Below are 16651 nucleotides of genomic sequence, written 5' to 3'. Positions count from 1 at the left end.
TTAAGTAATATGATTAATTGAACCTAAATTTATCATGAACTTAGTACCTGATAGTATATTGCTTGTTTATGTTTGATTGTAGATAGATGGCCCGTGATGTTGTTCCGTTGAATTTTAATGCGTTCCTTGAGAAAGCAAAGTTGAAAGATGATGGTAGCAATTACACGGACTGGGTCCGTAACTTGAGGATTATCCTCATTGCTGCACAGAAGAATTATGTCCTGGAAGCACCGCTGGGTGCCAGGCCTGCTGCTGGAGCAACACCAGATGTTATGAACGTCTGGCAGAGCAAAGCTGATGACTACTCGATAGTTCAGTGTGCCATGCTTTACGGCTTAGAATCGGGACTTCAACGACGTTTTGAACGTCATGGAGCATATGAGATGTTCCAGGAGTTGAAGTTGATATTTCAAGAAAATGCCTGGATTGAGAGATATGAAGTCTCCAATAAGTTCTATAGCTGCAAGATGGAGGAGAACAGTTCTGTCAGTGAGCATATACTCAAAATGTCTGGGTATAATAATCAGTTGATTCAATTGGGAGTTAATCTTCCAGATGATTGCGTAATTGACAGAATTCTCCAATCACTACCACCAAGCTATAAGAGCTTCGTGATGAACTATAATATGCAAGGGGTGAATAAGACTATTCCCGAGCTCTTCACAATGCTGAAAGCTGCGGAGGTACAAATCAAGAAGGAGCATCAAATGTTGATGGTCAACAAGACCACTAGTTTCAAGAAAAAGGGCAAAGGGAAGAAGAAGGGGAACTTCAAAAAGAACAGCAAGCAAGTTGCTACTCAAGGGAAGAAACCCAAATCTGGACCTAAGCCTGAAATTGAGTGCTTCTACTGCAAGCAGACCGGTCACTAGAAGCGGAACTGCCCCAAGTATTTGGCGGATAAGAAGGATGGCAAGGTGAACAAAGGTATATGTGATATACATGTTATTGATGTGTACCTTACTAATGCTCGCAGTAGCACCTGGGTATTTGATACTGGTTCTGTTGCTAATATTTGCAACTCGAAACAGGGACTACGGATTAAGCGAAGATTGGCTAAGGACGAGGTGACGATGCGCGTGGGAAATGGTTCCAAAGTCGATGTGATCGCAGTCGGCACGCTACCTCTACATTTACCTTCGGGATTAGTATTAGACCTAAATAATTGTTATTTGGTGCTAGCATTAAGCATGAACATTATATCTGGATCTTGTTTGATGCGAGACGGTTATTCATTTAAATCAGAGAATAATGGTTGTTCTATTTATATGAGTAATATCTTTTATGGTCATGCACCCTTAAAGAGTGGTCTATTCTTATTAAATCTCGATAGTAGTGACACACATATTCATAGTGTTGAAGCCAAAAGATGCAGAGTTGATAATGATAGTGCAACTTATTTGTGGCACTGCCGTTTGGGTCATATCGGTATAAAGCGCATGAAGAAACTCCATGCTGATGGGCTTTTGGAACCACTTGATTATGAATCACTTGGTAGTTGCGAACCGTGCCTTATGGGTAAGGTGACAAAAACACCGTTCTCCGGTACTCTGGAGAGAGCAACAGATTTACTGGAAATCATACATACAGATGTATGTGGTCCAATGAATGTTGAGGCTCGTGGCGGATATCGTTATTTTCTCACCTTCATAGATGACTTAAGCAGATATGGGTATATCTACTTAATGAAACATAAGTCTGAAATGTTTGAAAAGTTCAAAGAATTTCAGAGTGAAGTTGAAAATCATCGTAACAAGAAAATAAAATTCCTACGATCTGATCGTGGAGGAGAATATTTGAGTTACGAGTTTGGTGTACATTTGAAACAATGTGGAATAGTTTCACAACTCACGCCACTCGGAACACCATAGCGTAATGGTGTGTCCGAACGTCGTAATCGTACTTTACTAGATATGGTGCGATCTATGATGTCTCTTACTGATTTACTGCTATCGTTTTGGGGTTATGCTCTAGAGACGGCCGCATTCACGTTAAATAGGGCACCATCAAAATCCGTCGAAACGACACCTTATGAACTATGGTTTGGCAAGAAACCAAAGTTGTCGTTTCTGAAAGTTTGGGGCTGCGATGCTTATGTGAAAAAACTTCAACCTGATAAGCTCGAACCCAAATCGGAGAAATGTGTCTTCATAGGATATCCAAAGGAAACTATTGGATACACCTTATATCACAAATCTGAAGGCAAGACTTTTGTTGCTAAATTTGGAAACTTTCTAGAGAAGGAGTTTCTCTCGAAAGAAGTGAGTGGGAGGAAAGTAGAACTTGACGAGGTAACTGTACCTGCTCCCTTATTGGAAAGTAGTACATCACAGAAACCTGTTTCTGTGACACCTACACCAATTAGTGAGGAAGCTAATGATAATGATCATGAAACATCAGAACAAGATACTACTGAACCTCGTAGATCAACCAGAGTAAGATCCGCGCCAGAGTGGTACGGTAATCCTGTTCTGGAAGTCATGCTACTAGATCATGACGAACCTACAAACTATGAAGAAGCGATGGTGAGCCCAGATTCCGCAAAATGGCTTGAAGCCATGAAATCTGAGATGGGATCCATGTATGAGAACAAAGTATGGACTTTGGTTGACTTGCCCAATGATCGGCAAGCAATTGAGAATAAATGGATTTTCAAGAAGAAGACTGACGCTGACGGTAATGTTACTGTCTACAAAGCTCGACTGGTTGCAAAAGGTTTTCGGCAAGTTCAAGGGATTGACTACGATGAGACCTTCTCACCCGTAGCGATGCTTAAGTCTGTCCGAATCATGTTAGCAATTGCTGCATTTTATGATTATGAAATTTGGCAAATGGATGTCAAAACTGCTTTCCTGAATGGATTTCTGCAAGAAGAGTTGTATATGATGCAGCCGGAAGGTTTTGTCGATCCAAAGGGAGCTAACAAAGTGTGCAAGCTCCAGCGATCCATTTATGGACTGGTGCAAGCCTCTCGGAGTTGGAATAAACGCTTTGATAGTGTGATCAAAGCATTTGGTTTTGTACAGACTTTTGGAGAAGCCTGTATTTACAAGAAAGTGAGTGGGAGCTCTGTAGCATTTCTGACATTATATGTAGATGACATATTGCTAATCGGAAATGATATAGAATTTCTGGATAGCATAAAAGGATACTTGAATAAGAGTTTTTCAATGAAAGACCTCGGTGAAGCTGCTTACATATTGGGCATTAAGATCTATAGAGATAGATCAAAACGCTTAATTGGACTTTCACAAAGCACATACCTTGACAAAGTTTTGAAGAAGTTCAAAATGGATCAAGAAAAGAAAGGATTCTTGCCTGTGTTACAAGGTGTGAAATTGAGTAAGACCCAATCCCCGACCAATGCAGAAGATAGAGAGAAAATGAAAGATGTTCCCTATGCTTCAGCCATAGGCTCTATCATGTATGCAATGCTGTGTACCAGACCTGATGTGTGTCTTGCTATAAGTCTAGCAGGGAGGTACCAAAGTAATCCAGGAGTGGATCACTGGACAGCGGTCAAGAACATCCCGAAATACCTGAAAAGGACTAAGGATATGTTTCTCATATATGGAGGTGATAAAGAGCTCATCGTAAATGGTTACGTTGATGCAAGCTTTGACACTGATCCGGACGATTCTAAATCGCAAACCGGATACGTGTTTACATTAAACGGTGGAGCTGTCAGTTGGTGCAGTTCTAAACAAAGCGTTGTGGCGGGATCTACATGTGAAGCAGAGTACATAGCTGCTTCGGAAGCAGCAAACGAAGGAGTCTGGATGAAGGAGTTCATATCGTGTCATACCTAGTGCATCGGTTCCAATGAAAATCTTTTGGGAAAATACTGGTGCAATTGCCTTGGCAAAGGAATCCAGATTTCACAAGAGAACCAAGCACATCAAGAGACGCTTCAATTCCATCCGGGATCTAGTCCAGGTGGGAGACATAGAGATTTGCAAGATACATACGGATCTGAACATAGCAGACCCGTTGACTAAGCCTCTTCCACGAGCAAAACATGATCAACACCAAAGCTCCATGGGTGTTAGAATCATTACTGTGTAATCTAGATTATTGACTCTAGTGCAAGTGGGAGACTGAAGGAAATATGCCCTAGAGGCAATAATATTGTTATTATTTTATTTCCTTATATCATGATAAATGTTTATTATTCATGCTAGAATTGTATTATCCGGAAACATAATACTTGTGTGAATACATAGACAAACCAAACGTCACTAGTATGCCTCTACTTGACTAGCTCGTTAATCGAAGATGGTTATGTTTCCTAACCATAGACATGTGTTGTCATTTGATTAATGGGATCACATCATTAGGAGAATGATGTGATTGACATGACCCATTCCATTAGCTTAGCACCCGATCGTTTAGTATGTTGCTATTGCTTTCTTCATGACTTATACATGTTCCTATGACTATGAGATTATGCAACTCCCGTTTACCGGAGGAACACTTTGTGTGCTACCAAACGTCACAACGTAACTGGGTGATTATAAAGGAGCTCTATAGGTGTCTCCAAAGGTACATGTTGGGTTGGCGTATTTCGAGATTAGGATTTGTCACTCCGATTGTCGGAGAGGTATCTCTGGGCCCTCTCGGTAATGCACATCACATAAGCCTTGCAAGCATTGCAACTAATGAGTTAGTTGTGAGATGATGTATTACGAAACGAGTAAAGAGACTTGCCGGTAACGAGATTGAACTAGGTATTGAGATACCGACGATCGAATCTCGGGCAAGTAACATACCGATGACAAAGGGAACAACGTATGTTGTTATGCGGTCTGACCGATAAAGATCTTCGTAGAATATGTAGGAGCCAATATGAGCATCCAGGTTCCGCTATTGGTTATTGACCGGAGACGTGTCTCGGTCATGTCTACATTGTTCTCGAACCCGTAGGGTCCGCACGCTTAAGGTTTCGATGACAGTTATATTATGAGTTTATGCATTTTGATGTACCGAAGTTTGTTCAGAGTCCCGGATGTGATCACGGACATGACGAGGAGTCTCGAAATGGTTGAGACATAAAGATTGATATATTGGAAGCCCATATTTGGATATCGGAAGTGTTCCTGATGAAATCGGGATTTTACCGGAGTACCGGGAGGTTACCGGAACCCCCCGGGAGGTATATGGGCCTTAGTGGGCTTTAGTGGAAGAGAGGAGAGGTGGCCAGGGCTGGGCCGCGCGCCCCTCCCCCCCTAGTCCGAATAGGACAAGGAGAGGGGGGCGGCGCCCCCCCTTCCTTCTCTCTCTCCTCTTTCCCCCTCCCGAATCCTATTCCAACTAGGAAAGGGGGGGAATCCTACTCCCGGTGGGAGTAGGACTCCTCCTGGCGCGCCCTCCTCCTGGCCGGCCGCACCCCCCCTTGATCCTTTATATACGGGGGCAGGGGGCACCTCTAGACACACAAGTTGATCCACGTGATCATATTCTTAGCCGTGTGCGGTGCCCCCTTCCACCATAATCCTCGATAATATTGTAGCGGTGCTTAGGCGAAGCCCTACGACGGTAGTACATAAAGATCGTCACCACGCCGTCGTGCTGACGGAACTCTTCCCCGACACTTTGCTGGATCGGAGTCCGGGGATCGTCATGGAGCTGAACGTGTGCTAGAACTCGGAGGTGCCGTAGTTTCGGTGCTTGATCGGTCGGGCCGTGAAGACATACGACTACATCAACCGCGTTGTGCTAACGCTTCCTCTATCGGTCTACAAGGGTACGTAGATCACACTCTCCCCTCTCGTTGCTATGCATCACCATGATCTTGCGTGTGCGTAGGAAAATTTTTGAAATTACTACGTTCGCCAACAGACATGACATAGACAAAGTAAACCCAAGTAATATGATTATAGCCCATCGTTTTACCCTTAATGGCAACAATAGAATACGTGCCTCACTACCCCTTCTGTCACGAGGTGAGGACACCGCAAGATTGAACCCACTACAAAAGCATGTCTTCCAATGAAGATAAATCAATCGTGTTGGCCAAACCAAATGGATAGATTGGAGAGAAATACAAAGCTATAATAATCATACATAATGAAGTTCAGAAAAGACTCTCAATGAATAATCGGATCATAAATCCACAATTCATCAGATCCCAACAAAAACACCGCAAAAGAAGATTACATCAGATAGAACTCCAAGAAGATCGAGGAGAACATTGTATTGAAGATCAAACAGAGAGAGGAAGACATCTATCTACTAGCTATGGACCCGTACGTTGGTGGTGAACACACTCACACATCATCAGTAGGGCATAAAGGTTGAAGTAGAAGTCCTCCATGATCGATTCCCCCTCCGGCAGAGTACCCAAAAAGGTCTCTAGATGGGATAGCGGAAGAACAAAAGCTTGTAGAGGCAGAAAAATGGTTTCGGGTGGTTCTTTGTTGGTTTGGGAATATTTGGGAATTTATAGAGGTGGAAATAGGTCAAATGGAGCTGCATGGGACCCACGAGCTCAGGGGGCACCCCCTTAGGGCGCATCACGTGAGCTCATCGCTCTCCCGTACATCTTTTGGCCTCCCACCGAATGTTCTAGTGTCCCTTCTAGTCCAGAAAAAATCATCGTAAAGTTTCATCATGTTTGGACTTTGTTTGTTATTGTTTTTCTGAAAAGCCAAACAAAGGAAAAATAGCAACTAGCACTGGTCACTGATTTAATAGCTTAGTCCCAAAAAATGATATAAAATATCATAATAAAGCAATTGAAGATGGATAATATAATAGCATGAAACAATTAAAAATTATAGATATGTTGGAAACGTTTTAGTAAACATTCCTAGTAAATAGAAAGATCACGACGAGAACCAATACTATAGGTACTAGAAAGTTCACGATGAAACTTAATTAGCAAGACGAGAACTAGTCCTAATTACTAGAAAAATCATTCTAGTAGCAGCCATCGCGGTCATGCCCGCACCGACCATGAAAGTTCTAATCGATAAGAAGGCCAAACATGTGTGGTATGTTGAGGCCGAAAAGGATATTTTCAATTACCTCTCTGGTCTTTGGGTAATTGCTAGATGGGCTATGTCTGTAACATGGAACCCACAAGGGAAAAGGAAAGTAATATGAATGGGTTATGACACTTGGTAACTGCTAGATGGGTTATATCAGTTACACATGGGATGCTCAAGGAAAAGGCAAAATAATACACAAACCTTCTCCCACGCCAAATTACATAGGTGTGAGATCCACACAAAAATAAATACACTTTGTGTCTCTGTTCCTTCGCCCTTATCTAGTAATTGTTTATGTACTACCTATATGTAAGTATCCTTATAGGGCCATTAAGACAAAGAATCATATTCATGAGATGCGAGTTGTGTCTGGGCAGTTCTTGGTGTCTCGATATATCGATCCACTCAACTAATTTTCTTGCAGGGATTGGATATTATCAAGGCTTCGCTATAGTCCAGCACTGTCCTCACCGATGTATTAATATCCAACAATAGTGGTGTTGCCTCCCTGTCCAAGAATAAAAGGGCTCGTACATCCGGTGGCGTAATGAGTGTTGTTCAGGAGAAAAATGATAAAACCCTGGACTATTTTTTATGAATTGGTAGGTCGTCATGTATGTTGCCACCGCTCCTGAAGTATCTTTCCACATGCAAACATAATGCATATCAAAGTTTGTGTACTCCATAAACATTAGTCCAAACATGACACCAATAGTTTGGACTTTGGAGAAAAACATCTTAAGAAAACATGGATTGTTAAAGGTACTCTAATTCACATCTGACCCCTGGCTCATCTGTACCCAATGAACAGTGAATTCAAAATAAATAGCAAAAAAGTCCAAAACATCTAAAAAATTCACAATAGCTAAATGTGAGTCGACTGAAATTTTCCGATTTCGGCCAGTCGATTTTGAGAAGGAAGAAGGAAGCGCATATCACTCACTGAGAGCAAGTTCGAGTAGTAGTTGTAGATTTGGCACTCTGAATCCCCTTGAGCTTGCATGCGCCGTCCAATTCAACCGTCTGTTCTGCTCCATGTAACACCTGCTGTCACTCTTTTTTTTGCGAGAAAAACTTCCAATCTATTCATCTTCAATCATGGTAGTACAATGAACACTAGAAATAATAAAAATTACATCCAAATCCGTAGACCACCTAGCGATGACTACAAGCACTAAAGCGAACCGAAGGCGCGCCGTTGTCATCACCCCTCCCTCTTTTAATCTAATATTCCAATAGTGACATGGGTTAGATAACACTCTTTGTGTTTGAGCAAGCTATCTGTCGTGCTCAAACAGAGAGATGTCTGACGGCAGTAATGCCTTATTAGGTTCAAAGGATTTTAACAGGAAATCTGAGGAAACGGTGTTCTAGAGGAATTTTGATGGATTGCTCATTCAGATTGTAGGAACCGTTGCTCCAAAATGCTGCTTCAACCATTTGATTCCTTGGAGCTCATGTCTTGCGCATGGTTTCCCATTTAGTGAGATTTCGATGAAATTCACTGAATTTCATTAATTTCAGCGGATACTAAGATACTAATGTTTCGGCCAAAATATTTCAGCAATTTCAGTAGTACATAGGAATTCAAATATTTTTCAAAATCTTTTCAAAAATTTCAAAAAAATGAATTCAAGTGAACTTTTCGGCCCTTTGGCTGAAATGCAAACCGAAATCACTGAAGTTCACTGAATTTCGGTGATTTCAGTTGGTGCTGAAATTTATGAACAAGCATCAAATAAGGAAACTGATAAGGATTATTAGCAAAAAGATACGAACGATGGCATGCAAATTATTTGCTTACGCTCTATCCAACACAATAGTGAGCTGTTGGATGGTAACTACAAACTCTGCAACCTTCTTTTTTACTGCCCATAATGAGTTGTTAGACAACAATGTCTGAATCTTTTTCGCTTGCAATGGTTCCCAAAGCAGTTTACTCAAGATTACCTCGAAAAGTACATGATTGGTGGACACACAATGAAGGTTAAAGTATTTCATCGAGACTACAATGAGCATCGAGAAGTCCTAGCACTACTAGGAAAAGGGCTACTAATGGCGCATCAGTTTTGCCTACTAATGGCGCATCACTGGTGCGCCATTAGTATCACGCCACTAGTATTTTTTACTAATGGCGCACCACTGGTGCGCCATTAGTATCTGGTATACTAATGGCGCACCACTGGTGCGCCATTAGTATATGCCACGGCGCGCCATTAGTATAGGCCACTGGTGCGCCATTAGTATAGGCCACTAGTGCGCCATTAGTATTTTTGAATTTTGAAGGCGGGAAAATAGTAGTGGCGCACCGTCTAACCCCCACCGTGCGCCATTGCTATTTTTGAATTTTGAATTTGGATCTGGATCGTGATTTTTTTGCCCATTTTTTGCTCGTTTTTTGGCATGATATTATTTCAAATTTTGTTCCTGTTTTTGGATCTTGTACGTTCTTTTGTCGTGTTCTTTTGCCGGAGAGGAGTTCGCCGGAGAGGAGGAGGAGGAGGTCACCGGAGAGGCGCTTGCCTACATCGCCGGAGAGGAGGAGGAGGTCGCCGGAGAGGAGTTCACCGGAGCATCGGAGAGGAGGAAGGAGAAATCATGAGGGGATGGGAGGAGAGGAGGGAGGAGCAGCTCACCGGAGAGGAGGGAGGAGAAACCGTGAGGGGAGGGGAGGGGAGGAGAGGAGGGAGGAGGAGGTCGCCGGAGAGGAGGAGGAGGTCGCCGGAGATGAGGAGGAGGAGGTCGCCGGAGAGGAGTGGGTAGTATGGTGGAGGAGAGAAGGGAAGATGGAGTGGAGGAGAGGAGGAGATGGAGTGGAGGAGAGGTGGAGTGGAGGAGAAGAATGAAGAGGTAAGGAGGAGAGGACCACGTCCAGCCATATATACGGCATAGTAATGGCACACCGCGGGCAGGTGCGCCATTACTAACTTTTTTATTTTTTTTATTTATTTTGAATTTCGAAGGCGGGAAGATACTAATGGCGCACCGTGGGCAGGTGCGCCATTAGTAACTTTTTTTTTATTTTTTTTGACTTATTTTGAATTTGGAAGGCGGGAAGATAGTAATGGCGCACCATGGGCAGGTGCGCCATTAGTAAGTTTGAATTTTTTTGAATTTTTTTGTCTCTCCAGATCTTAAAAGCCCCGTATCTTTTTTCCTGTTAGGTTTTTGAGGATTTTGAAAATGTTTAACAGGGTTCCCCCAGTTAAATTCGGATGTAACTTTTTGGGTAGATGATTTTTCATATAAAAAACTTTTTCATCTGAGTTCGTATGCAAAAGTTATGCCCAATTTTACAAATTCTCGAGAGATTTTGCAAAAAAGTTGAAAATTCATGTTTGTAAATTTTGCTAACAACTAGACCAAATATCACATGGGAATCTTATTTTCTTTTATTTTTTGACATTTCTATCATTTTCTTTTATTTTTTTGAAACTGAAAAGGAGGTCGGGGGGGTGCATTCGGAGAAATTTGGGCCAAATTACTAATGGCGCACCATGGGATGGTGCGCCTTTACTAGTTCAACTAGTAATGGCGCACCATTCCCACGGTGCGCCAACTAGTAAAGGCGCACCATCCCATGGTGCGCCATTAGTAGTTTACTAATGGCGCACCGTGGGAGTGGTGCGCCATTACTAGTATTACTAGTTCAACTAGTAATGGCGCACCACTCCCATGGTGCGCCATTAGTAGTTTTGAAAAGAATTTAAAAAAAATTACTAATGGCGCACCGTGAATGTGGTGCGCCATTATTATTTGCACACTAATGGCGAACCAACACATGGTGCGCCATTACTATTTAATAATGGCGCACCACATGTGCAGTGTGCCATTAGTGTCAATTCCATCTATAGCCCTTTTCCTAGTAGTGTAGTGAAGACAGTGAAGGATGGCCGGGTAGCCATCACAACGGGTTGGCCTAGAGTCGTGCGCGCATTACGCATGGAGGGGGGCACAATATGGGCATTCCGCTTCACCTTCTCCAGCAACCAGAATGTCTTTTGCCTCTTTTTATACAGTCTTTAGTACAACTGTGGTTCATTCATTCTTTACTTGGCGCTTCTGTAGTTTTTCCATATATGTACCGGTGCATCGAATTATGCAATCGTGCTTGAATCTATATTTGTAATAAACATGATTTGATATGAAATAAATGATTGCCTAGTTTTGAATTCAAAATCTGTAATTTTTAAATGCAAGGATTAAATTAGGAATTAGATTAGAGATAAATTAGGGATTACACTGCACATGGTTTGCGAAAGCAAAACGTCTGCGATAAACATGGAGATTAGACACGTTTCTTGGATCCACTACGTGTGTGTGATCAATCTCTACTGCACACACGATCAGTCAAGAAAAAATGTGTGAGATTAACAACAGTATCGCACACAGTTCCTTCTTATTAAATGTTTGTGAAAGTCATCTTATCACACATGCTTGGCAATTATGGACTGTTTATGATGTCGTGCGCATCGCAAACGTTTGCTCATAAAAGAACTCGTGCGATAGGTCTTCATCCAACGCGGGTTTGACGGATGAATCGTGTGGGCTATATTCAAGCTTCGCATACGATTTTATAGGGACAATTGTATGCACTCTTACATCGAATCGTATATAGTCGAGGAAAAGTAAATGTGTGTGATTGCCTGCTAATCGTACATGTTCTATAAGCGTGTTGTTTGTGATGGGTCGCGCATCGTAAATGTAGTACCACAGAATACCGACTGCGATGGCAATGGAAGTACAAACAAGTAGCAAGGATGGAGCGTTTGGGATATTCGAGATATCAGAAACAATTTTATAGGGACAACTGTATGCATCATGGCTCCCTATTCCCGACGGTTTCTGGGTCGTGTGGGAAGGACCCCCCTATCGCCCACACTCGCCAGGTGGCGGTTTAAAATGCCGTCACAGAAAGGGGTCAGCTCGATGTACCATTGTGAAATCAAGAGATTCCATTCCAACCATTTGAACCTTGATTTCTAGCCTTCCCCAATTTGTTTTCCACTCAAATCCTTCTTCCACCATAGCCAAATCTGTGAGAGAGAGTTGAGTGTTAGGAAGATATCATTTGAAGCACAAGAGCAAGGAGTTCATCATCAACATACCGTCTATTACCTTTTGAAGAGTGGTGTCTCCTAGATTGGTTAGGTGTCGCTTGGGAGCCTCCGACATGTTGTGGAGTTGAACCAAGAAGTTTGTAAGGGCAAGGAGATTGCGTACTTCGTGAAGATCTACTCCAGTGAGGCAAGTCCTTCATGGACGATTGCCATGGTGGGATAGACAAGGTTGCTTCTTTGTGGACCCTTCGTGGGTGGAGCCCTCCTGGACTCGTGCAGTCGTTACCCTTCATGGGTTGAATTCTCCATCAATGTGGACGCACGATTGGATCTCGTGGTTCTGAAACTTGCGGCGGCGAAAAAAGTGTTTCGTCGACTCCCCTAGGTTTTTTCGGATTTTAGAGTGTTTATAGAGACGGAAGTAGGTCAAGAGGGATCTCGTGGGCTCCACTACTCACCAGGGCGCTAGAGGCCCCTAGCATGCCCTAGTGCCTAGTGGGCCCCATGGCCCTCCTCTCGTGTGCTCCAGAAGCTTCCAGGGTCCATTATCAGTAGAAAAAAAATCTTCAAAAAGTTTCGTGGCAATTGGACTTTGTTTGATATTGATATTCTGCGAAGTAGAAAACAAGCAAAAAACAGCAACCGGCATTGGGCATTAGGTTAATTGGTTTGTCCGAAAAAATGGTATAAAGTTGCTAGTAAATGTATATAAAACATCCAAGATTGATACTTTAATAGCATGGAACCATCATATATTATAGATACGTTGGAAATGTATCATTCAACTGCATTCACACCCGACCCACTGCGCCACACTCACACCTCGAGTCACTCTCTCGCATACATGCAAGCGACCCACACACTCAACCTATTTCGTGTGCTCCCTCGCTTGCTAGGGTTAGGGTTCCTGCGGCGGGTAAGACGATCTACCATCAGAGGAAGCGGCGGCGGCTGAAGCTATACAAGGAAGCACGTTGTGGTTGTCTGTTGCATCACAGAGGCCGAGGGAACAATGAGCGAAGAAAACAAGAAGGACCAAGTTGCCTACGAAGCTGAGGCTGAGGAGGGCGAACATTCAGTTCAGGCGACGGTCAGCTATAGGTGGGAAGCAGAGGCATCCAGGTGGAAATTCATGGTATGTTCCCATGGAATAACTACATGCTCTCTTTATTCTTGTGTATTCATGACGCCTTGTTCAGTATCCCGGCGAGGAGCAAAAACTGATTTCTTGCAAGGTGTTGATATATCTTTTCCAGTGCCTCCATAGGCTAGTGCAGCGTGAGAAGGTGGAGGAGCTCGTCTAGCGTTGCATACATCACCTCCAATGCTTTGAATGTTGTTGGTGTGATATCGCTGACAGATGATGAAGATGGCATGGGGGAGGAGATTCGCAAGATGAAGATGGAGCCGAGGAAGGTGAACAAGGAGAAGCTGGAGATTTTCATAATGTTTATGATGTTGATGTTTATGTGATAGTTGCAAGCATGTGTGGCTACTAGGAAACGAAGTAGTGTTGCAATAATAATTGCCCCGTTCTGCTTATTTTTGTGTTGTGATATTGATGAGGTAAGGTGGATTTTCGGTTGTAACGGCAATTTAGGTGCAGGGCAATCTTGTTGTAGTCAGCCATGTGCATGTTGCAATGTAGTGGCTTTTGTGAACTGCATGTGGCAATGTCAATGTGAATTATAGTGATGATGATGTCATATTTGTGATTGCAATGTCAATTTAGTGTATACTAATTTTTTAAAAAATTTCAAACTTAATTTTTTACAACAGAGACTGAATTTTTGTACATGGGCCTGACTTTTATATTCAAATGTTGTATACACAAAATTTAATATAATTTTTTTTCCTAAATTATCCTTGTGTTTTTTCTCTGAATTAACCAAAATTCAGTTTCAGTCACTGGCACACACCACTCAGTTTCACTGAATTCAGTCAGTTTCAATTGATTTAGTTTTAGTCGGTTTCACTGGATCCAGTTTCAGTCACACAAATTGCATTGAATCGGTTTCAATCACATAGAACACACAACAACGAGCTAAGTTTGGATGTGAAATGTGTGAGTCTTAAGGCCAAAGAGTGCTTTGCCGCTAGGCAAAGAGGAAGAAGCCAGGAAGCACCATGTTTCGGTCAAATGACCACTGGCAATCACCACTCTCCTCAACCCTCTCGCATTCATCACTCTTGCATCCACCACACAGTTGCAAACATGGATGGAAGCGAACAGTGCTGGAGTTTGCGAGAGGCGATGTAGTCAATTTGGCGAAGTGCAAGGATATCTGATCCTGGTTTCCGAGCATGAAGTATTTAATCAAGGCGGCGGTGGGCGTGACATTGGATGCAACCAAGGTTGTCATAATCGCAATTCTGTTGTACGATTTTATGAATTTACGATCCAAACCTCCAAACTAACCCAGTGATTTATGATTTTGGTTTATAGAATCTACGTTTCTACGATTCTGATAGTGGAGATTCTATGGTTTATGATCCTATCATCGGAGATTCGATCCTATTCAGAATCACGATTCTGATAACCTTGGATGCATCGAAGGCGGAGCTGCAACAAATGATTCCTGGGGAGGGGGCGATTCAAATGGAGATAATTCTTCGGGCGATGGACGAGGCAGAGTAGGATGATCCCGGATAGCAAGCTCGCTAGGCCTAGTACCTCTCTCGCGTTCGGGCCTCGCTTGATTTGGATGACGTGGCGGGGGTGATGAAGGTGATGCTTGGACCTAGAAGCAGCCAACCACCGATTCATCTGTACGACGAGAGGTTGGAGTAGATGGAGGCCGATGCTATGGAGACGAAAAGTGATGCAGCGGTGATTGTGCACCTGATACCTACGCCGGGCTACAGAGGATGGTACATGGTGTGCGCGCTGCCATGCTCGCCCACGTGGATTACGACCTCCATGGTGTGGCGCTCCTTCCATTTGCAACGGCACTGCAATAGCCTCCGATCGGTGCCGGCGCGCGCGTGTGGATCGATTGTGGATGCTCCGTGTAGTTTATAGCGATCAAGAGAACACACTGAGAGAAATATACGTGTTTGCACCGTTCACATTATAGGAATTTGAGTCGTATGACAGAACCGGATGAGAGACATAAACTTTCGTGGTGCGTAGTGCGTAGATCTACGTTTAAATCTCAGCCATCAGAATCAATGGACATAAAGGGGCGGCGGAAGGAGAACCAGGAAATCAACAAATACATAGGGGTGACATATGGAGAACTAATAAATCTTCCTTCTTTTAGTATTATTATTATTATTATTATTATTATTATTATTATAAAAAGAAAGGTATAGATTTGAAAATATAAACAAAAAAATTTAAAAAATCGAAACAAAAAAAACGGATGTATGTATATCTGCAGGATTATGGGCTGGCCCATTTAGAACCTCTTCGAGGTGAGACATGCTTGAGTTCCTAAGCGAAATTATTAATTGAGGAGTACTCCTTGCAAAGATCACCCCCACCTTCTCATATTGTGACAAGTTGCGTGCTGCATGTGCGCCACTTGTCGCAACCTGTTATTTTTTTCCTTTTTTCGTAGATCTGTATATTCAAAATGTTTTATCTCTTAAACCGTGCGTCCAAATCATGAACCGTTTTCACCGTTGGATTCCTCGCGTCGATATCTTTCAAACTAGATACCATGTTGATAGGTTTTGATGAACTTTTTTTCGTGAAAAAACCGAACCGAGAGCACGGTTTTTTTCCTTTCCGAAAGAGGCACAGCCGTGCCTCTCGCGAAAAGCACAACCATGCCTCTTGCGGAAGAAAAAACAAAAAACACATTTTTTTTCATTTCAAAGCAAAAAAAATGCGTTTTTTCGCGCAAAAATTTTTTGGTCCAAAAGTTAAGGAAGACTGGTGAAAAACCAAAAAAGGAAAAAAAATCATTTAAAAAGCAAAAAATGCGTGCGGAAAAATAAAAAACAAAATTCAGAGGTAGCGCCCAGAGCGCAACACGTGGCGGCGGCTGAGAGCGCGCTACGAGGCTCCCAAAGGAGCGCTTGCTAACTAGTTGCTCTCGTCCTTGAGTAGTTCGAGAAAAAATAAAGACTAGTTGGGATGTATGAGATCTCACTCTTAGGTGAGATCATGAGATCAGACCCAAAAAAATCATATTTAGACGTTTTGAAAAAATATTGAAATTATTTGACAACATTCATGTGAGATATGTCTACAGCTCCAAAAAAATCAGCTCAAAATTCGATATACATTTAGAGATTTAAAAAAGTCAAATTCGAATATGAATAGTATCGGTTATGGGTGAATAGTACTTTGACACTATTCACATTTGATTTTGTCTTTTTTGTTTCTATTAATGTAAGTTGAATTAGAAGCTTGGACTTTTTGAGGTTGCACATCAAATATTGATATGTGTCTAAAAAAATTGAGAATGTTTGAACATGTAATTTTTCTTAATAAAAATCGATTTTATAGTTCACACCCAATGTGAGATCTCACACAAATCTTCCCCGAATAGTTGGAGAGGGAGGTTAATTATCTCAAAAAAAAGTAGGAGAGGGAGGAGGGGGAGAGGGGTTGGGGGTGCGGGTGGTGTGGGGGGTGGGGTGGGGGAGATT

This window comes from Triticum urartu, chromosome 3A (genome assembly GCF_056163025.1).
Source record: "Triticum urartu cultivar PI428250 chromosome 3A, HENAU_Tu73, whole genome shotgun sequence".
Taxonomy (NCBI): Eukaryota; Viridiplantae; Streptophyta; class Magnoliopsida; order Poales; family Poaceae; genus Triticum; species Triticum urartu.
This window is presented reverse-complemented; position numbering follows the sequence as displayed.